The following is a 22,469-nucleotide window of genomic DNA, read 5'->3' as shown; positions in this document are numbered from 1 at the left end:
GCTAATTAATTTAGCCATTCACTAACTTATTAATCCTGTACTTTATTTTTGAGATACAAGTACTTATAATCTTACATTCAGCGATTTCGAAGTACATATTAATGTTGTTAGCTATATTTTGCGTGGTGGTAAATAAATTTTCAGGAATTATTTCCCGCTGAAGTATGATGTGCTTTCTTGAACATGTTCCTTATTGCAGGAGCGCCAGTCCTGGTAGCCAAGAGAACAATTGAGATTGCGAATATTTATGATGTGGAACAAGATGCTTGAATGTATTTATACATTGTGCAGAAACTATATGTCTCTCTGATGGGTCTCATTTATGTCAAAATATAAGGAAGAAAACCAAGTGAAAAATTATGAAGCAGTATGAGTCCACAGTGAAGCATGCACACCTCTTTTGCAGAACACCAGGGAAGAGTTCCCAGAACAGCATCAGGTGGCTAACAACCACCGCGACATTAGTTCCAAGGGTTCTGACTCTCTCTGAGGGCGCCTACTTAGACATGGTATATGTACATTCAGGAAGGTTCACATATAAGCACATAAATGAGTGCAAATAACTTTCCAACATATTAATGCCGTAGCTAGGTGAATACAGTTTATTATATCTGTTTTTTTTTAATCTGTTACTGATGTTTATCCACCTGCCTTTCTCCTGCATTCTCACCAAATTCTCTAATGACTCCACTACTGTTGATTTTAATTGTCAACAGTTGGTGTATAGTATCTGATGTCTGACGTGTCCTTTTTTTCCTGATGATGGATGCCAGTGTACTTGCACTTAGTACTTTGAAAGCTTTACATTGAGCTCCTCTCCACAGTTTCTGAAAGCTGGCGCTATATGAGTATTTTCTTGAATGAGTTTTGTCTCAGGCCACTCTCTGAAGATGTCCAGGAAATTCTCAGAATGCATTTCATAACGTTGTTTTTCTCTTTGTTGACATGGAGGCAATTGCTTTTAGGAAATATTGTTTATGAGCAGTACCCTGTAGATGTTTCTCAGCCCTCTGCTTCTTCAGTAGCATCTGATAAATGTGGCTAAACCAGACGCTCTCCCATCATCGCACACATGGGACATTGACTCTCATACAATGTGATCTCTCTCCCACCGAACACTGATATTGAGCTAGTGTTTTCTAGTAAATTGCTGCGGTTTTGCCCTCATTCTGTATGCATCTATTTACTAACCTCTTTTGTGAGAATTTCAGCCACGCTGAAAGAGTTTAGCTGTTCTTATCAAAGTTTCCTTTGTGGGTTATTACTGTCTTGATTTTCAAAAAAGTAAAATAAAATAAAAATTTGGTTCCCTTAAAAATTTATTTTTGTCTGTTTTGTTCAATTTTTGCAGAAAAGAAAGGTGCTAAAATTCAAAAGCAAAGTCCTGTCTGAAGTATAAATGATCATCTTGGACATTAAGGAACATTTTTTTCTTGCCTCCTTTTTGGTTGGCCTGTGTTCCATAATGCCAATTTGCCTCTATCCATCACTGTTCAGTTATTGAATTTACATGGACTGTATATAAATAAGTATTTGTTAACATATCCATAAGAAGCTTTAAATTATTTTATTTAGACTTATCAAGATTGAATAACAAGCTTCTGGCAATATGGTAGAAATAACACACTGCTTAACTGCACTGGCTGCTTTTTCTAAAGACACAAGTTCAATTGTCAGTACTCACATGGCAGTGCAAATAATCTGGAACCCCAGTGTCCAGGAATTCAACGACCTCAGACATATGCAGGTTGTGTACTTATGCCTAGATTTTTATGACTAAGCTTATCTTAAGCATTGTTGTGAGAATATATATCTCTCATATTTTGTTATCACTTTGGCAATTGCAGACCAGAATGTAGAGAGAATCTCTTTTTAATAATTTAAGCAAAATACCTACACCAAAAATGAATAAAAAGAAAAAAATTAAAAATACTGAAGTCAACATGGATATATGTGCAAAACAATAAATATGTTAGGGGTTATAAATGGAATGATAAAATACAGACTGGTTTCACTCTGGGTCTGACACTATAGTTTAACAACACTCAGCTCTCAGTTTTGTGTGCTAGGATGTTTTATAATATGCATATATATATATATATATATGTATATATATATATAGTTTTCTACAAGAAAAATTCTGTTATCAAATTCCCTTTATAACTTTCTTGGTATTTGATATAATGCCATGTTCTATTCTCTTTACTATGTAAATTGAAAATATATATTTAAAATTAACTGAATATTTTGAGATTTCCAATTTAAAATATATAACATAATATACCTGTAATGTATCATCTGACATGACATTTTTCTCAGTTCTTCTTATTATATCCTATTATTTATTCTTGCTTCATCAATATATTCATTGTAAGGCTAATACAAATTTTCCCATAATCAAATACCCTATTAAAAAGAATCCAAAATCCAATGAGGTATATGACAGTTGAATTGATTATGTCTCCTTAAAATCCTTTAAATTCTTTACATTGTTGAAAGGAGTCTTTATTTTAAAAGATAAGGCAATTATGTTATACAATTTTCTATGATCTGGAACTTCTTGCTTGATTTTGATAATTTATCTCCTCTTAAAAATCGTTGCAAGAAGGTACATAGCTTATATTTTGTTATTGCATTTGTAGACCAGAATTTAAAAAGCCTATCCTTGTTTTAGACTGTTTTGTGTGGTATTATTTTTAATTAGGTGTTGACTAGATCTCTTTGCCATTGAACTACTTTCTTTTAATTTTTTAATTAATAAGTAATCAGTGAAGCATTGGATTCAAAAGAGTTTTCCATAAGTTATTCATCAATTTTGAAGTTCACAGATGATATCTACCATTGATTATAAAATTGATGGCTGCCAATAAATAACGTTCATAATCTAACAGGACTTCTGTATGTCATCGCTGGACTCAGAAGACAAGAACTCTTTGTTTCCTTACAACACATTTTAAAAATCACTCGGAATTTGGATTTACTGTTCCCTGCTTTGACTCTTGATAATGATCAGTGATTTTACTTATGCTGAAAATGCAATCTATAGAACCTCCATATTCATAATATTTCCTTCATAATAGCTTGAATACTTTCTGGGAGCATATTTCTGACTCCGGGATGTAGTCTGATAATCTTTATTTCTCTTTAGCTGTATGATAAGTTGTTTTTAAGAGAAAAGCTTATTTTTCCTTTAAATTAAGGACAGAATTTATAATCCGAGACTGATGAGCATTGTTACTGCTGGCGAAGCATTGCCATTAACTGTTTCAGAAGGTTAAATCTGGGAATAGCATTTTTTAATCAATGTGTTCATAGTTGCACCTTTCATTCAACTCCACCTTCACAAGCTGCCTGCTGACTCTTTCCCATTCAATATTCATCATTTTCTTCTCTAGAGAGATGTTTAAGCTTAGTCAATAGTCTCATATATTTGCTCTACAATAATTGATATAAAATAAATTCATGGCAATTAGTACTAAAACACCTCAAAAACATTCCCCACAGGTTAAAAAAATGAGATTCCATTGCCATATTTTATGCTTAACTATCTTATACTGAAGTTTCATAGTCAAAAGTAGAATTTAATGACATTAATTATTTTGGGCACTATAAAATAATTTGCTGTAGGGGTCAGTTTATTTTTCAGTTTGTAATAAATTTTACCTTTAAATTTTGTCAAGATTATTGCTATAACTGTATTTAAATAATGACTTCTAACCATATATATACATATATATATATATATGTGTGTGTATGTATATATATATATATATACATATATATATACACACATATACTTCTTTGTATGTGTATATATTATGTATATACACACACATATGCTGACTTCAAATGATGTAAAGTCCTACTAAAGTAATTTTACTCCCACATCTGATCATTTATAGTGACTTTTCTTATTTCTCCTAAAATTTTAAGAAGCATGTTCTATATATTCAAAATACAACATATGTGTACACATTTGTTACTTTTTATGGCTACATCATATTTATTTCACGCTAGCATATTGTCTACTCATTGCTCATCCAGTTTGAATTTTTAATTGCAAATTTCACAATAAAAAGAAAATTCCCAGTTTAGCTTTCTCTGACTACATTGCCAACTTTTGAATCCTTTTCTCCTAACTGAAGTGCCTTGCCTAACCTTGACAGAAGTTGTGCCTAGGCTTACTGAATTGTAGTATGTCATAGCTGGTTGACATCCATGGGAGGCCTACCCTTTTCTGAGTAAATTGGGGAAGGGTGTAATGGTAAGGGCCGGGAGGAGATAGAGAGAGACTAGGAAGAAAGGAGAGAGGAGAAGCTTCGATCAAAATGGAAACTAAATAAATAATTAATTAAACATTTGTCCTGTTTATTGGATTATATTTGTGGAAATAGTCACAAATATATATTCTTATTTCAAAGGATAAATGTATAGAGAATCTTATTTGTAGACAAAATATCTTCATAATACATTTTTTTCTCATGATTTCCATAGTTGATTGTATGTTGGTTTCACCAGTTTTGTTATCTAAAAACCTTGATTTTTAAAATGGCTTCTTGCCTTGCACTCATACCAATTATTTCTAATAATAACTTTGGGATTTCAGATAAGCAATTGTACTCCTGACTTACTCCAGACACAAGGTTGCAGGAAAAGCCTCTCTAGTTTAACTTAGTTAATAGGGGTTTAATCCAATTACTTGTGAGGACCCACTCACACAAATAACTTTGGTGTTTGTTAGTAAGAATTTGAGAAAAAAAAAAGAGGTGCTATTTTACTCTGTAGTGTTAATTGCTTTGCAAAGTAAGGAAATCAAACAATAATATTTTTTTTTCTCTTTTAACTACATGGTGTTTCCTATCATGCTTTTGTAAGTATTAATCCATAGGTTACCAAATCAGTCAAGTTGTGTTATCTCTTTTCTACTATATGAACTATGACAGCACATTGTGGGGCAATGACACAGATTCTGTTATCTTTTAAACTTTTGGTTTAAAGCTTTTCTCATCTACTGAGAGGATGGACACAAACTGCTATCCTGTCCAAGTAACTCACTGATAGGTGTCACCTCATTAGTGCTGTTCAAGGGAAGATTAGGTCTCAGCTTGTGCACCTGAACACCACCTGTCACCCTTCTCATAGAAATTGAGACTCAGAAGTTTTGATTCTTGTTATTTTTAGACTAAAGAAAGAGAATCAAAGAGAATGAACATCTCATGTCCTAAAATATGCCAATGTAAAATTACAACACTAAAAATTATTTCTTGTTTTATTCTATCTCACTGAAGATCATTTTAAAGTAGTTAAAAGTATGGGTGTAATAATTAAAAATATTTAAATGTATCAAGGTATTTTATTGTATGTGTACATATAACATATATATGTTTATATATTACATATATGTTTATATAATGTATTGTATATGTTTTATGTATATATATACACACTAAATATATAAATAAATACATATGTATGTTTGTATGTATGTATGTATGTATGTATGTTCAGGTATGTGCATTGTGAATGAAGGTACCCAGAGAGGCCAGAAGAGGGCATAAGTTTCCCAGGAGATGAAGTTACAGATGATTATGAGCTGATTCTTTGTTTTGTTTTGTTTGTGTGGTTTTTTTGTTTGTTAGGTTGGTTTTTACAAATTTAAAAATTTATGCTTACAAGAAAAATACCAATATCACCTAAATACTTTTTAAAATTTTACATTATGTTTATGTGTGGAGGATCTTTTATTAGCCATCTATATCTGTGTACCACATGAATACTTGCTGCTTTCAGGCATTAAAAGAAGATGTTACTTCTAGATGTTACACCATCTAAAAGTGACATTTTAGATTGTTTTATGTAGCTGTATGGATGCTAGGACCCAAACCTCATCTTTTGGAAGAGTACCCAGTGTTCTTTGCAGTGCTACCCTCTCTCTAGGTTCTAAACATTTCTCGTTTAAACAAGAAGATTTAAAGTATGACTTAGCATTAGGCCATGTGAAGTTTTACATATGTTTGTTAACAAAATCGGTCTCGAGATAATAAAAGCATTAATTCCTGGTGTGGCAAATATTTTTGTTCTATTTCAAATAAGACATTTTTTATACTCCTTTCTAACAGCTTGTGCCCATAGTAGGGATGGGAATTGGAAAAGGGAAAGTGAGTGTGTGGAATCAGAACAACAACAAAAAATTATACAAGTAGATGCAAGAAGGTAGTGTTGGAAAGTTTAGAATGTTGCCCAAAGTTTTCTCTTGGTTTTGTTTGTTTGTTTGTTTTGTTGTTGTTGTTGTTGTTAGGTTTTTTTGGGGGGGGTTAGTTTTTGGTTTTGTTTGTTTGTTTGTTTCCGTGTGATGTTTGAAAAATAGTTTTGTCAGTTGCTGCTGCCAGCAACACTGTCTGACTTTCTTTCCTGGTCATTCAAAGATGAGATAAATCCTCTGAAGCCTTTCCAAATCAATTACCACCTTGGACCATCACTCAGTTCAAGGAAAGCCACAGAGAGCTGAGAGGAGCATACCTAACAGGATCAATGATGCTGTTCATAGACTGTGTGGGGAGGAGCCTAGGGGAACAGTTGCTGCAGGAAATCTGACAAGAACTCAATGCCTGTGAAAGCCACCTAGGGAGAAGTTCAGGGCAAACATACTTTATCATTGCCTTCCATCAACACCTTCACTGCAGATAGTATTATGATTACCTCAAGAGTATTATGATAGCACTAGTCCTTAGATAACTAATTTTTATCATAGATGTATTTTACATGTATATGTGTGTAAGTATATATATATATACATATGTATATGTATATATTATATTGTATGATACTTATTATAATGTATGTGAATAGATTTATGTTTTGAGAATAATAAGGATTTTTACATTAAGATTTTAGGAGGAGATATCTGTCATTCAACAATTTTCTTATTTTCATGAAACTAAAACAAATTTTCTTCTTTAGGAAAATTGCATGTTTGCATAGACAATAGTCATTAGAGCAAGTAACAGTTGACTCAAATTTCACAACTTTCTATATTATAAGATGTTTAGAATTTTTAAACAAAACAAAATAACCAACTTCATCATATGTGTAATTATTATAATATATAAGTGAGCAATGAACAGTCATCTCAGGCAGTAGAATCACCTTGGAAATGAGACTTTGGAAAGTTCTACATGAAGTTTCTTGGTTTGTTTTATATTTTTGTTTTTTCATTTTCATTTTATTTATTTTTATCTTATGCACATTACATCCCACTCAGTACCCCCTTCTTATCATCCCCTCCAACAATCCTTTCCCTTTTCCCCCATTCCTTTCCTTCCCTGAGCATGTGGGGAGTCCCTTAGTTATCCCCTCACCCTGGAATATCATGTCTCGGAAGGGCTAGGCTCATCCTTTCCCAATGAGGCCAGAAAAGGCAGCCCAGTCAGAAGAATATACCCCACAGACAGGCAACATCTCTTGGAATATCCCCTGCTCCAGATGTTCAGGACACATATGAAAATCAAGCTGTACCTCTGCTTCATGTGTGTAGAGAGGCCTAGTTATATCCCATGTATGCTGTTTGATTGGTGCTTAAGTCTCTGAGAGCTCCAAGGGTCCACGTTAGTTCATTCTGCTGGTCTTCCTGTAGAGTTCCCATTCTCTTTGGGATCGACAATCCTTGCCCCTATTCTTCCATAAGACTCCTCAAGCTCCATCCACTCTTTTTTTGTGGGTATCTGCATCTGTCTGAGTCATCAGCGGTGTTGAGCTTCTCTGAGAACAGCCTTGCAAAACCTCTTTTTTTTTTTTTTTTACTTTTTTTTTAAATTAGGATTTTTCTTCATTTACATTTCCAATGCTATCCCACAAGTCCCCCATACCCCCCCTCTCCTACCCACCCACTCCCACTTCTTGGCCCTGGCGTTCCCCTGTACTGAGGCATATAAAATTTTCAAGACCAATGGGTCTCTCTTTCCAATGTTGGCCGACTGGGCCATCTTCTGCTACATATGCAGCTAGAGACACGAGCTCCAGGGGGTACTGGTTAGTTCATATTGTTGTTCCACCTATAGGGTTGCAGATACCTTTAGCTCCTTGGGTACTTTCTCTAGCTCTTAAGCAAGCACAATAGAGTATCATTTACAGTGTTAGGAACTGGTGCTTGCCCATGGGTTGGGTCTGAAGTTGGGCCTGTTATTGGCTTATTGGCTGGCTCTTCCCTCAGTCATTCCCATGTTCATCTGACCATCTCTCCTGTCTCTCCCCACACCTAACCGTGGAAGCTGCCCCCATTCCCCTCTCTGTCTCCTCTACTCACGGTTTCCTCCCTCCATCCCTTTACTCTGAGGTAATATCCATCTTAATGGCTGAAGTGTGTTTATTGTATTCAGCAGAATGATAGATTCTGTTTTGGAATCCACTCTGTTATCCTGTATCTTTTTATTGGAAAATTGAGTCCATTGATGCGGAGAGGTATTAATGAGCAGTGATTGTTATTCCTGTTACTTTAATGTCAGTGGTCTTAGTGTGTTTATGTGTGTGGTGGGAGGGGTTGAGGTGCTACCATTGTTCTCTGGTGTGGAGTTACTTATTTCCAGTGTTTCCATGGATGTAGTTATTCTCCTTGGGTTGAAATTTTCCCTCTAGTACTTTTTGTAAGGCTGGATTTGTCTTGAAATATCTTGTTTTCTCCACTTATGGTGATTGGGAGTTTTGCCAGGTATAGTAGTCTAGATTGGTATCTGTGGTTTTTCTTAGATGTTGCAATATATCAGTCTAGGCCCTTAGAGCTTTTACAGTCTCTGTTGAGAAATGGGATCTAATTCTGATAGGTCTGCCTTTGTATATTACCTGCCATTTTTCCCTTGATGCTTTTAATATCCTGTCTTTGCTCTGTAGATTTTTGTTTTAATTATTTTGTAGTGGGAGGACTTTCTTTCCTAGTTTAATTGGTGTTCTGTAAACTTCTTGTATGTTTTCAGGCAGCTCTTTCTTTGAGCTGGAAAAGTTTTCTTCTATGATTTTGTTGAAAATATTTCTAAGCCTTAGAATTAGCACTCTTTGTAGAGGGAAGTGTTGTTTCCCTAATTAGTTATTGATTGTATCAATAAAGGAGGCATAAGTCAATTGCTGGGAAAAAAAGGGAAAATGTGGGACTTACGGGTCCCAGGGGGAGGAGGAAGAAAATGGACACAGGGAAAGAGGAGGTCTTTGGGACGAGTTTTTCGAAGGACACAAAAACTATGTAAGATCCTAGGGCTACCAGAAAGAGCAGCCTCAGCCACCAGTGGATGGCTGAAATAGGCTAGCTGATAAGGTTATGGCAGGAAATTCTTCACCCAGCATTTGTGTTATCTGGCAAGGTTTAAAATAATAAGGTGGTCTAGTGCCTTTCTTCTCCTGAGCTAAGGTGGGTAGGGATGTGGTGGGCGGATTGAGGTCTGCATGGGTTATCAAGCTGCTCAGGGCAGCTAAGTGTTTCCCAGAGGACTCAGTGATCAAAGAAGATGGGTAGGGAAGTGAGGTTAATCTGTATGTTCCAGGATCCAAGAATCTGATGAAGGTGGGCAGAGAGGTGAGGAGACAAGGGCGAACCAGACTTAGTAGGCTCCTAGAAATTGTATGTTTTACATCAGTTTGAAACCATAAAATCCAGCTACTAGGGATTGAACCATACCCTAGGCAGGGTTGTCTGATCTGTGGAAAGGTAGAGGAAGTGAGCAGAACACAAGCATGAATGCATCCGTTGTTCTCTGATCCTGATTTTCTCTACAGTGTGACCAGCTCTTTCAAGTTCCTGTCCCAGAAACTCCTCTGCAGTCATGTACTGGGACTAGGAACTATGTTCTAAATAAACTCTTCTTTTCCTCTAATTTGTGTTGTTTACAATATTTTATCAGAGCAACTTATATGATATCTCTGGGATTTTGGGTTTGTTTTTTTTTTTTTTTTTTTTTTTTTGGACAAAGCTAAATATGCACAAGTAGTGATGAGTAATTGATTTATCTACCAGAGTTATAGAGGGATTAAAATAGAGTTTTAGATTTTTAAAATGATTTTAAGAGACAATGATTTCCATTTGAGTTCATGTTTATTTTGTATCCATCAGAAATGTTCATTTTGATTTGATGAGTAATTCTTCTGAGATCTCTTAACTGTTACTTTTGTTCGTTAAACATGAAAAATAGATATAGGAGAGTGATGAGTGAGAGACTACAAATCAAGGGTGTCCAACATTTTGAACTTTTGTGATTCCTTTGAAGAAATTTCACAAACAGGAAGAATTGGGCCTGGTGATAGAGGCATGGCATCCCAAATTCTCAATATATTGAGATAGGATTAGAGGCCACATTGAGCAAAATAAAAAGTTTAAAATGATTGGGTACATAGTTGATTGGTACAGCACTGGTCTAGCATGGACAATTTCCTAAGTTTGAACCAAGCTATGAAGAAGAAAGGCTGCTCCTTCTGTCTCTTCTTCCCTTCTCCCAACCTTGCACTGGAACATTTTACAATACCCATCACATAGTCAGCACAAGAAGGGACAACCCTATGGTGGTCCACGTTGATTGCTACACTAGAGTGTGCCTAGAAACAGGTATAAGACAAGCCTGTGGGAATGACAGTAAGTCACCAGAGTAGATTAACTAAGGTAGAAAGTGCCTGTGTATGTGTGGGTGGTGCCACCATATGGGGATGATTTTTTTCTCCCTTCTAAAAATTTCTACTTAATTGACAATTCTTGCCTGGAAAATCATTGAGCCAGACAGGCCAGGGTTTGGAAACTCCATGCTAAAATCCCATTTCAATTTTTAAGCAAAAGGAGGATGCTTTCCTTGGCAAATCTCACAGGGAAAAATGCATTTACCATGTCTGACTTGGTGAAAAGACACTGAAAGGCTGCATAAGAGAAAACAAACAAGCAGGTAAACAAACAAACAAATCAAGAATTAAAGGAGTATTGGCTCCTATTCAGGTCCTTACATCTGTCTAAATTCTTCACTGATTGGAGACATCTTTATTCAAGGCCTCTGACTTTACCCACATCAAGGATATTTAGGGACATTTTATCTTCTGCTTTATTGCCAGACCTTTCATCTGTCTTCCTTTATTCCCTGCTTCTGGGAGACACTTAGGATCTTATTTGCGTGGACTCCTCTCAGTGAGAAAATGCCAAGGTTGTAGTTGTCCATCTTTCTACTACACAGTGCCACTCCAATGGGAAAAATATAAGTGCTGACAAACCCAGAGCCCTTTCCAGTTCAGACACTCATGGGTGCTAACACAGGTAAGCATGTCTTGTCTTGATGTTTTCGACAGTGCCTTGTTAGCACAACTCTCTGCAGGTTTGCTTAGCTCAAGAAGAAGCTCACAGGAGGACAACAGGAACAAATTATGTAGGACTTTTTCCAAAATGAAAGGATATATTATACTAAGACCCCATATTTTGTTGATGTATAGCTGTCTTACAGTCTTTTTGGTTTTTTTTCTCTTAATATATAGCTTTTCAATATTTTAAATTGATCATGAAAGGGAACAATCTCATTCTCCAGCCCACTGTCTTCTCAAACCCATAGAAGCACAATGCCTAGGACAGAAGAGTTTCTGCTAGTAAAAGGAAGGGAAGAGATGCCTCCATTCCTTTACTGTTTAAGGAGCTGTTAATAAAAGTCATTGGCATCCATTAGCCAGTCCCATGAATCATGCAAGGTAAATATCCTCTCTGTGTAACATTGGCATCTGGAGCTTTTATTTACTGCACATCTGGAAACATATTCTTTCTTGAAAACTATATATTCCCTTGTATCTAGTTATGTCATAGTCAGTGTGGATGAGGGTGGATTTGGGGTAGCATGTTCCTGTGTGATGTTTGCTTTTCTCCTTTTTTTCCTGTGAAATAGTAGTTCAGTAACTCATGGATAAATGTCTTAAACAATTACAATGTCTTAGTAATGGATAATGTGGATAGACAAAAATATGTGTACTGGGCCCTATATTGAATTTTCTAAAAGATGTTAATCATTGTTGTATTATACTGTGGGTTTTCCAAGCATATGGTTATGTGTGACTATTAAGACTGAAATGGAGTAAGAGGGAGGATTCAACATAGAAAAGTAGTGAGAGATAGAGACAAATACAGAAAGAGATGGAGATCCAGAGACAAAAAGACAGAGAAACAGACAGAAAGACAGAGAAACAAAAACAAAGACATAGAGACACAGATACAGAGAGAGACAGAGAGACAGAGACAAAGAGACAGAGAAACAAACAGAAAGACAGGGAGATAGAGACAGAGAGAGACAGAGACAGAGAGGTAGAGAGAGAGATACAGGGAAACAGAGACAGACTTGTTTTACATTTTATTCTTTCCATATTGTTCTTAGTCTGTTGAGAAATTTTAGATCATCTCATACAATGTAAACAGTTTTAGGTTTAATAGAAAAACATATTCAAATATATTATGAGTTGTGATAGAAAGTGCTGTGGTTTAATGGCAGACATTTAGAAGAGGAAGCACTATTGTGCATGTTGCTAGGTATGTCATCAGAAGCAATGCCACTGTGCTGCTGAAGTCATTGCACTTCCCATGCCTGTAAAAGACTGAGTTAACAGGCTTCAATATTAATTCTCCAATTGATTTAATGATTAGCTTTTGATATTTCATGAATAGCTTCTGATGCAACTGCAAAATTAATCTAAACAAATAAATATAAAACATTACTACTCATGGAACTTTACCTAGCTAAACCTTGCCTTCCTTTATAAATATGTAATTAACACTATACAGTGTTAATTCATTCTTTTCAATTATTTAAGGCAGATGACTTTTCCTAAATTTTGATGTTTGCAGTTTGTAATTATTGACTTATAGTAACTCAGTTTACCTCACCCAAAAGCAAAAACTCCTGTAAAACATTTTCTAAAATTTATTTACTAAAATAACATCTAACCGAAGAAACTTCAATGATTATTTACTTTCTTCATGGAGATCCTCTTGAGGATATAGAGTCCCTGCTGAAGAAATAGCCTGATGAAAATGAATGTTTGCTACTGAGAAAAAACTATGGGATTCAGTCTGGTAGGAGAACAATACACAGTGTACCATCAAATTAGTCCACAGTCACTGGATTACATGTGACATTGATTCCAACCAGATTAAGCCACAAGAGAGAACTCACAGGTCTTCATCAGGAGAAGGTAAATTAGAAGTGCTGATGTCATAGAAAAGAGTCTCTGGGAATAAAAATGGCTCATTTCTCTGAGTCTTAATTATTGATTGCTTTGTGATATAGCTTATCATCATCTTAAAGTAGGTTGCATATGTTCCTGTTAACAAAGCACTTATTTTTTTATGACCTCACATAGAAAGAACATCTTTTCCAATTTCCATTTCAATCCATCTACCTGCCTCTTCTTCCAGAACCTTGACAATAGAATACATCAAGTCAAATCTAATTAACCCATTAATCTAAATTTCTACTGACTCAGCTAGAACTGTGTTCATTCTTACCAATTATGTATCTAAGTAGAACTCATATCATAATTAGAAATTTGATCTATTTATAAATTATTGTTTCTGAACAAACTACCCTGAAAACAAGGTTTCTAAAGTCTTCCACTTTCCTAGTGGATTCCACAGATCGGGGTCTAATGACTTCATGAAATTATTGTTTATGCTATGTGTTCTCTTCATCCAAGAAGTTCTTCTGTATAGCCAAGCTTACATCACATGCTGAAATGTGTGCATGAATACACACACACACACACACACACACACACACACACACACACACACACAAGGGGAGGGAGAGAGAGAGAGAGAGAGAGAGAGAGAGAGAGAGAGAGAGAGAGAGAGAGAGAGAGAAGTGATAGTTACATTGCCTTTGCTAATGTGTGAGTGTGATCCACACAATTGTACTTTTAACACTGTCTACTATAAGCTCAATAGGCCTATCCGTAATTCCAGAATTTATATTCTGTGATTTGAGGTATAAAGAATTAGAATACGTTTAACACAAATTTGCCATGCCAAAATTCTGGATATAAAAATAACAGGTCTTGATTGAAATTCTTTTTTTTCATTTTTTATTAGATATTTTCTTCATTTACATTTCTAATGCTATCCCCTTTCCTAGTTTCCTCCCCAAAAATCCCCTATACCCTCGCCCTACTCCTGCTCTCCAATCCACCCACTCCTGCTTCCTGACCCTGGCATTCCCCTATACTGGGGCATAGAATCTTAACAAGACCAAAGGCCTCTCCTCCCCTTGATGGCTGACTAGGCCATCCTCTGCTACATCTGCAGCTAGAGATACAAGCTCTGGGGGCATTTGTTAGTTCATATTGTTGTTACTCCTATAGGGCTGCCGACCCCTTCAGCTCCGTGGGTACTTTCTCTATCTCCTTCACTGGGGACTCTGTGTTCCACCCAATAGATGACTGTGAGCATCCACTTTTGTATTTGCAATTCACTGGCATAGCCTCACAGGAGACAGCTATATTAGGGTCCTGTCAGGAAGCTCTTGTTGGCATATGCAATAGTATCTGGGTTTGGTGGTGGTTAAGGGATGGATCCCCAGGTGGGGCAGTCTCTGGATGGTCCTTCCTTCAGTCTCAGCTCCAAACTTTTTCTCTGTAACTCTTTCAATGGGTATTTTGTTCCCCATTCTATGAAGGAATGAAGTATCCACACTTTGGTCTTCCTTCTTCTTGAGTTTCATGTGTTTTGCAAATTGTATCTTGTATCTTGGGTATTCTAAATTTCTGGGCTAATATCCACTTATCAGTGAGTGCATATCATGTGTGCTCAAATTCTTTTAAGATAGAAGAATTACAAACAAAAACAAAAATAGTAAATATGAGAAAGGGAAGGTGTTTGTAATTAGCACATGAGAAGATATACAACTAGCTATCGCAATTTGTTTTTGGCTTTAATAGCCCATTGTATTTTTCATTACATTAATTATAATTTGCTTTAAAATTTTTGACAAAAATTTTAAAAAACATGTAACTTCAATCCCTGTCTTGCTGTCACAGGTCAACATCATGAGATTGTTTACTAATCTCATTTGCATCTGTAGACATTGATTCTTATTTTTCTCTTGGTTGTCAAGAAGGCAAATGTTTCTATTGTTAAAGATTTTTAAGTGTGTGTGTGTGTGTGTGTGTGTGTGTTTACAAGTTTGTACACATGACTATGGAAGAGAATGTCAATATGAAAGTGTCAACATATGAGCTGGACACAAAACTTTGTGTGCTCTGTTAGAGCATTGACCCTTCTGTCCATCCCTTACTATATATTTTGAGAAAACATTTTTAACTTTGTAATGACTTTGATCCAATTCTTAGCATTCTTCTTTTGATCCCTATTTATCATACCACTTTCATTAAAGCTGTTTATTTTATTGTCAAGAAATGATCACATAGTTTTATTTTGTAAAATTAAGTCACCAGTGTCAATGCTGCTTATCTTTCTTTGTATTGAAGTTTTAACAGAAAGAGACAGTACCTTACCAGTTAATGTATGAAGATGATTTTTATCTTTGATAATTCCAGTTTTTGTGGCTCTTTTAGGATGACTTTCTCCATATTTTATATGTGAATACCCAGATATCAGAGCTTGCAAAGTCCACAAGTCCCAAGCCCAATAAAGTGTGACAGCTTCTATGAACACATTCTCCCATAGTGCTCTCCACAGGTTGAGAAGGGAACTCCACAATGTCACTTTCATGAGTCATTATAATGCAAAGTTTCTGCAGACATCTAGCTGACTTTGTCACCCATGCTCCTGAAAGTAACAACAGCTCAAGCATTGGAGCACCAAGCTGGTCTTTAGGGAAACAATGATTTGTTCTGTCACCAGTGACTAGTCAGAAGGCACTTGTTCACATACCCTCAGGACAGCTACACAATGCTTTCTTGCTCTATTTGTTCATGTGAAAATGTTATTAGAATTGTCTTATTGAGACTATAGTAATTTTAAAAATTATAAAAGAAACAATTTGCCTTTCTAGTCAAAAAGCATGCTGCTTCTGACTGCAGGTGCTGTTTCTATTCACTTTCTTCTTATGCTTTTCAAAGAATCACTAATAATCTTCATTTTAAATAGTCAGCCTACAGCCTCCATACATTTGCATTTGTTCCCTTGTATTTCATCTTTTGTTTTGTGCATTCTGGGAAATCCTTTCAAGTGGTTCCCTGTATCAGCTAATCAATACATTTTGTATTCTTCTGAGAATTCAATACTGTTTCCTACATATTTTTCAGAATCATGCAATAGATCATTTTCCAAAGTAATGTCTTCCTTTGAATCTTCTGTGTATTATTCAATATATTTGATTCTATTTTATTTTCATGAGTTATAGGTTGCCAGTGAATATATTTTGTTTTCTTCCTTTAAAAATCACTTGAATTGCATTGTTTCTTTTACTGTTTGTCAACAAATAGAGAATTCTAACTACACCTCTATCAAGACAAGACAATGTATTTTTTAACTTTGAAAAACCTACAACTTTCTTCTGTTTTCAGACATTTTATCTATACAGGACATCTGGAATATAATATTTAAAGCATGCTTCTCAATTTCTATGAAACAAGACAGATGAAACTCAATAATGAATACAAATTGGGGTTATTTATTGGTGTTGTGAATTTCATGGGCATATGTATGTGTCGTACAAGTTTATGTAAGCAGGTATGTTTTTCATGTGTTTACATGTAGAGGCCAGAACTTGGCGTTGATTGGCCTTGATTGCTCTCCATCATATTTCTTTCTTGCAGAGCCCTCATTGAGCTGAAGCTCATCATTCTATGTAGACTGGATGGATGTCTATCTCTTATACAACCCTGCAGCATTGAGGTTATAAATATGTGCTGCTGTCACTAGCTTTTCTATAGCTCCTGGGATTTGAAGTTAGGTCTTGTTGCTTGAGTGGAAAGTTCTTCTCATTGAGCTTTCTTTTAAGGCCCATTATAGACTTCTTAACAGTGTTAGGTCATTGGTTCCAAATTTGTGATGTGTTTCATTTACCCAGATGTTCCTTAATTTTTTTCAAAGATGTTTTTATTTTTCAGTAATGGGCCTTAAAGGCATTTGTGTAATTACTATTTAAATGTTTCATATTCGTGTTTTCATAAGCAAAAATGTTTTCTTAATTTATATTTGGATTGCTGGTTGCTCCTATATAGAAATGCTTGGTTAATTTTGTATACTGAAGTCTTGCTACACTGATTGCTTAGTTCTGATATTTCATGCTTGTAAAGAACTTAAAAATCAATGTAAGTCGTCTATGAATACATACTTACAAAGCATAATCCAATCTTTAACCGTGGTGACTATTTTTACTTTTCCTGCTAAATATCTTTGGCTAGAACTTCTAATATAACTCAAGATATATTTAGAAACTGTGGGTACTCTTTATTGATCTTGGGATGGGGAGTTGTTTCATCTCTTTATGTTAATTGTACACTAACTATACAGTCAGATGTGGAGTTCTAAAGATCTTCAATGCCAATGTAACAAACCTCTTCCATGCTCATGGTTTATTAAAGAGTTTTATTCTAAAAGCCATTGAAATTTTTCAAATAATTATCCTACATACGTTGGTACAAACACATGCTTCTTCTTTTTATTCTGTTAACTTTAATATTATCTGACAAAATTGAACCAATTTTAAATTTATATGGCAAATCTCAAATGGCATTGGCATATAAATATTTTTAAGTTTGGATTTGTATTGCAAAAGTTGTATTGTATTGAGAACTGTGTCTTTGTTTTGTTTTGTTTTGTTCTGTTTTGGTTTTTTTGCTTTGTTTTGTTTTGTTTTTGTTTTTTGGTTTTTGGTTTTTTTTGTTTTTTGTTTTTTGTTTTTTGTTTTTTGTTTTTTGTTTTTTGTTTTTTGTTTTTTGTTTTTTGTTTTTTGTTTTTGTTTTTTTTTTTTTGAGACAGGGTTTCTCTGTGTAGCCCTGGCTGTCCTGGAACTAACTTTGTAGACCAGGCTAGCCTAGAACTCAGAAATCCGTCTGCCTCTGCCTCCCAAGTGCTGAGATTAAAGGAGTGCACCACTATGCCCGGCGAGAACTGTGTCTTTTGTGTGTGTGTGTGTGTGTGTGTGTGTGTGTGTGTGTAGTGGTTGTATTTTACTCTTTTCATGATATCTCATTTTGTTACAAGACCATGTATGAATTCATATGACATTGATGTATGAACTAAAACTTTCTCTTCTTTCCATTTTTTTTTTTACATGAGGCAAGTGCATAGCTCAGGTGAACAGTGCTTATAGGCCCTCCTATGTATGAAGACAGAACACATTAAGAGCATCCTTCGAGAAAACAGTTAAATTTTGATTTCTTTTCAGAATGGTTGCAATTAACAACTTTTTGTCTTCCAGCTTTAATATATTTTCCTAGATGTTTTCCTTTATGTATTATATAATTATCTAGCTCCATGAAAATCTGTTAATGTATAATTTTTATTCTGACCTTAGATTTGTGAGGCTGATAATAACATCCTTTCCTTCATTTTCATTTTGAATGATTTCAGAATTGTGTCTTTTATCCTGGTCATGCTAAGCTCAACTTGTCTACATTCCTACTGTTCTCCAAGCATTCCTCTCTGTTGTTTTTATCGTATTTGTGTAAGGATGAGATGACAACCTGTCTTTCTGGAGCTCTTCTTCTTTCACTGCATGGATCATAGCCGTGGCACTCAGCTTTTTAGGCTGTACGTGTGAGCACTGACTCGCTGAATCACCACTCCTGCCGTCACACCTGAATTTTGATGGTCAATTTCTATTTTCTGTTCACAGTGCTTATTCTGATGTACTCCTGTACTCCTCATTAGCTCATTTCTTTGCCCTACCTCTTCTTTTTTTTTTATCTTCAAAGTACATCTTTTTTTAAATATTTTTTTATTACATCTTTTCCTCAATTACATTTCCAATGCTATCCCAAAAGTCCCCCATACCCTTCCCCCCACTTCCCTACCCACCCATTCCCAGTTTTATGGCCCTGGTGTTCCCCTGTACTGGGGCATATAAAGTTTGCATGTCCAATGGGTCTTTCTTTCTAGTGATGGCCGACTAGGCCATCTTTTGATACATATGCAGCTAGAGTCAAGAGCTCCGGGGTACTGGTTAGTTCATAATGTTGTTCCACCCATAGGATTGCGGATCCCTTCAGCTCCTTGGGTACTTTCTCCAGCTCCTCCATTAGGGGCCCTCTGATCCATCCACTAGCTGACTGTGAGCATCCACTTCTGTGTTTGCCAGGCCCCGGCATAGTCTTCTTAAAGCATCTATTTACTCTGTGTAGTAATGTAGGTAATTGTTTTGCTGCCTTCATTTTCATTTACAAATACTGCTTTTAAGATATGAAAAAAAATGTCCTATAAACTTGGTTTCTCTTTACATCCTACTTTGCTTACCTATACTAAGTAACAATTTTATAACAATTCTGAGGTAAATACTTTGGAATCTATTTTGTATTTCATATATGTTGAGTAGAGTGTGCTAAGAATGAGTGCTAGATTTAACTTGTTGGAGAACTTTTAAGTGTTTTGTTTCTATATTAATCTTCATTCTGCTCTATCTAGAAGTAAATGCTAATGCCAGTGTCCCTGCATAAGATATGAGATTGTTTATTCTCGATTCGATTCTTTTGATATTTGCTGTAGGCTTGTTGGACTCCATATAGTTAGGTGCAGATATATTTAGACAGTGCAGATATATTTAGACAGTGATATCACAGAACTTCCTCTTTTAACAGTCTTTTAGGCTTAATAATATTTCATTCTTTATGAATAGTTTGGTTTTCCTTAAAGTATATCTTGTTGATATTGTTTGAAAAAATTCAGCTATCTTTTGATAACAATTTCAATGACATTCTTATTCAGCCTCATTTCTCAAAGTATTTGTATCTCTAAATATGAATTGGTAGCATATAATTGGATTAATTTTTCTACTGCACTGTTCTAATTATTGTCTCATTATTGAAATATTTATTCCATGAAACATTAATTCAATTACTCATGAAGTGGGGCTAATTTTTGCCAATTTAACAATTTAGTTTATTTTTGTTTTTCACTATTGCTAACTTTGTTAACATTAAACATTTCTATAATATGATCTTAATTTTTTGTTATTTTTCCTAAAATAGTTAATATTATTATTTCTATTGTTTTAGTGGTTGTTTATTGAACTCATTTTAACACCCTACTTGAGATTAGTAACAGCTTAACTTCAATAATATAAGCTTTTCTTTTAGATAATTATCCACACGATAGCTTGTTTTGTACAGTATTATCTATAGAATACCACTTCGAGTATTAAGTTCCCTGATTTCTGCTAAGTATTTATTTAGTTTATTTATGCAGTTCATATTTGTAAGAAAATAATTCACTTGGGTTTTGCTTATTTCAGCATGATTTCATCTGTCTTGGATAATTAAAGGATGGTTATGGTAAATGTGGATGCTTGGCTTCAGCCCTTGAATGTACATGGTCTTTATGATTTTCTTTTTCCCATAAGAAATCAGCCTCTGAGGATTCCTCCTTACACGCCATGAATGAAGAGACTGCTTATCTAATTGAGGGGGGTACAGATTTCCTGTCAGTGTTTAGGTACTGGCAATTTGAGCAAGTCATTTTGCTTATAACTTTGTAACCTGTACAAAGTAATGTAACTCACACAAACACACACATTATTATTTAGTGGTATGTTTGGGTAAAAATCTTACTATCCCTTTCTTTCTCATTTCTTAATTTTTCATATTAATAATATGCATAATGCAAGTATTGGTGTAATGGTCTTTCCTTATATGTCTCTAATGCTAGTTTAATACCTTCTTCCCTTTTAAAGTTTCTGCTATCTACACTCAATAAGCCCACAGAATCTATGCAAAATACTACTGATACTTTCTTCTGGCAGGCTAGCTCTGAGGCTGACACCTTCTTATGAATGAGTCCTTTCATTGGCTAAAACTGTCATTGTCGCTCTCCATATTTTTAACTTTCTTTGAAATTACTCACTTTCTTACAATTTTCCATTTTGAAAGGCACATTTTTCACTCTCCAGTGGCACATTAATAATACTTTAATGTAGAACTTGTAACTAGTTCTTAACTTCAGTTTCATTTTCCTTTTTTAGAAACAAAAAAAGTATTTCACTATTTATTTGTGTACACATGTGTGTGGGTATTCCTGCTGGCCAGAAGAGGATGCCAAAATGCCCTGCAGCTGGCATCTCATGTGGTTTGAGCTGCACAATATGGGTTATGAAAACAATCCTGTGTTCCTCTGCAAGATCAGCATGTGCTGAGCCATTGCTACAATCCCTTACAGTGAACACTTAACAGCCATGACAAATTCTTAAAAATAAGGACAAACCTAGATTTTCCATGGGCACCTATTTTGACATATATTCTGAGAATATATACTATTTTCTGATTCATAATTATGTCTCATGATTCTTTTCCTAATAGTAGAAATGAGACCAAGATAATATGGCTACTATGAAAACTAAGATTACCAGTTCCTTAGGGGCTAGTTATTACTTGCCACTAGCATTTATTTGTTTTAGTAAATTTTTGAACTAGTGTGAAGAATTTTGTCAGTTCATGAATTTATCTGTTGCATGTGTAGCTAAGTGGGAATGTTTCCATCAATGCCTGTCTTCAGAGAGGTCCTATGTCCATGTCAGGGCATAATCTTTACTATTCCTGCAGATTAAAACTCTGTGATAAGGTTCTCTTCTGGCTGGGATTTTGAAGGACACCTGGCATGCAATGTTAGGAAATTCATGGGTCTTCCTAAGCATGCACAGAAACATGTATACATACATCTCTTTGCTATTCTTCAGGAACACTACAGAGCTTTATATACACTCTCTGGACATTATGTTCTGATGCTCCTTTTAAGTGCCTTGTTCCTCCTTGCATTTGCCTTAACTGGCATCACTGGCTCACTCAGTTGTAATATTGAAATATTGCTGCCGATTCCTGTCAACACGTTGTCTGAGCAAAACCTGTTTACTGTGAGTTTTGGCTCAGATCAAGTCAACACAGTCTGTGCAGTTGAGGCTTTTGGGGGTCTGCCAAGCCAAATGAAATTTTAAAATTTGCACCAGTAGGGCACCACAGGAAGCTCCAAATCCTTTCTGCCACTCACTACCTGGTAATTTAAATAGAAGTCATTTATTTTGTTTTATTTTTAATAACAAATAAAAATTAACCATGCATCTTGGGCAAAAGAGGTCATTCAACTGATAAGAACAGTAGCTGCTCTTCTGGCAGATCTATATTTCATCCTCAGCTCTCGGAGAACATCTCACAACCATCTGCAACTCTAGTTCCAGGGTTCCCATGTTCCTGGCTTCCACAGGTATGAAGTCTGTATGCAATGACCATATGTAAATGCAGGCTATGACTCGTACACATAAAGTTAAAACAAGTACATTTAAAAGTGTACATATGCTTATGCTTCATCCTGT

Source organism: Mus caroli, unplaced genomic scaffold (genome assembly GCF_978045245.1).
Source record: "Mus caroli unplaced genomic scaffold, Mus_caroli_1 scaffold_7, whole genome shotgun sequence".
NCBI lineage: Eukaryota > Metazoa > Chordata > Mammalia > Rodentia > Muridae > Mus > Mus caroli.
This window is presented reverse-complemented; position numbering follows the sequence as displayed.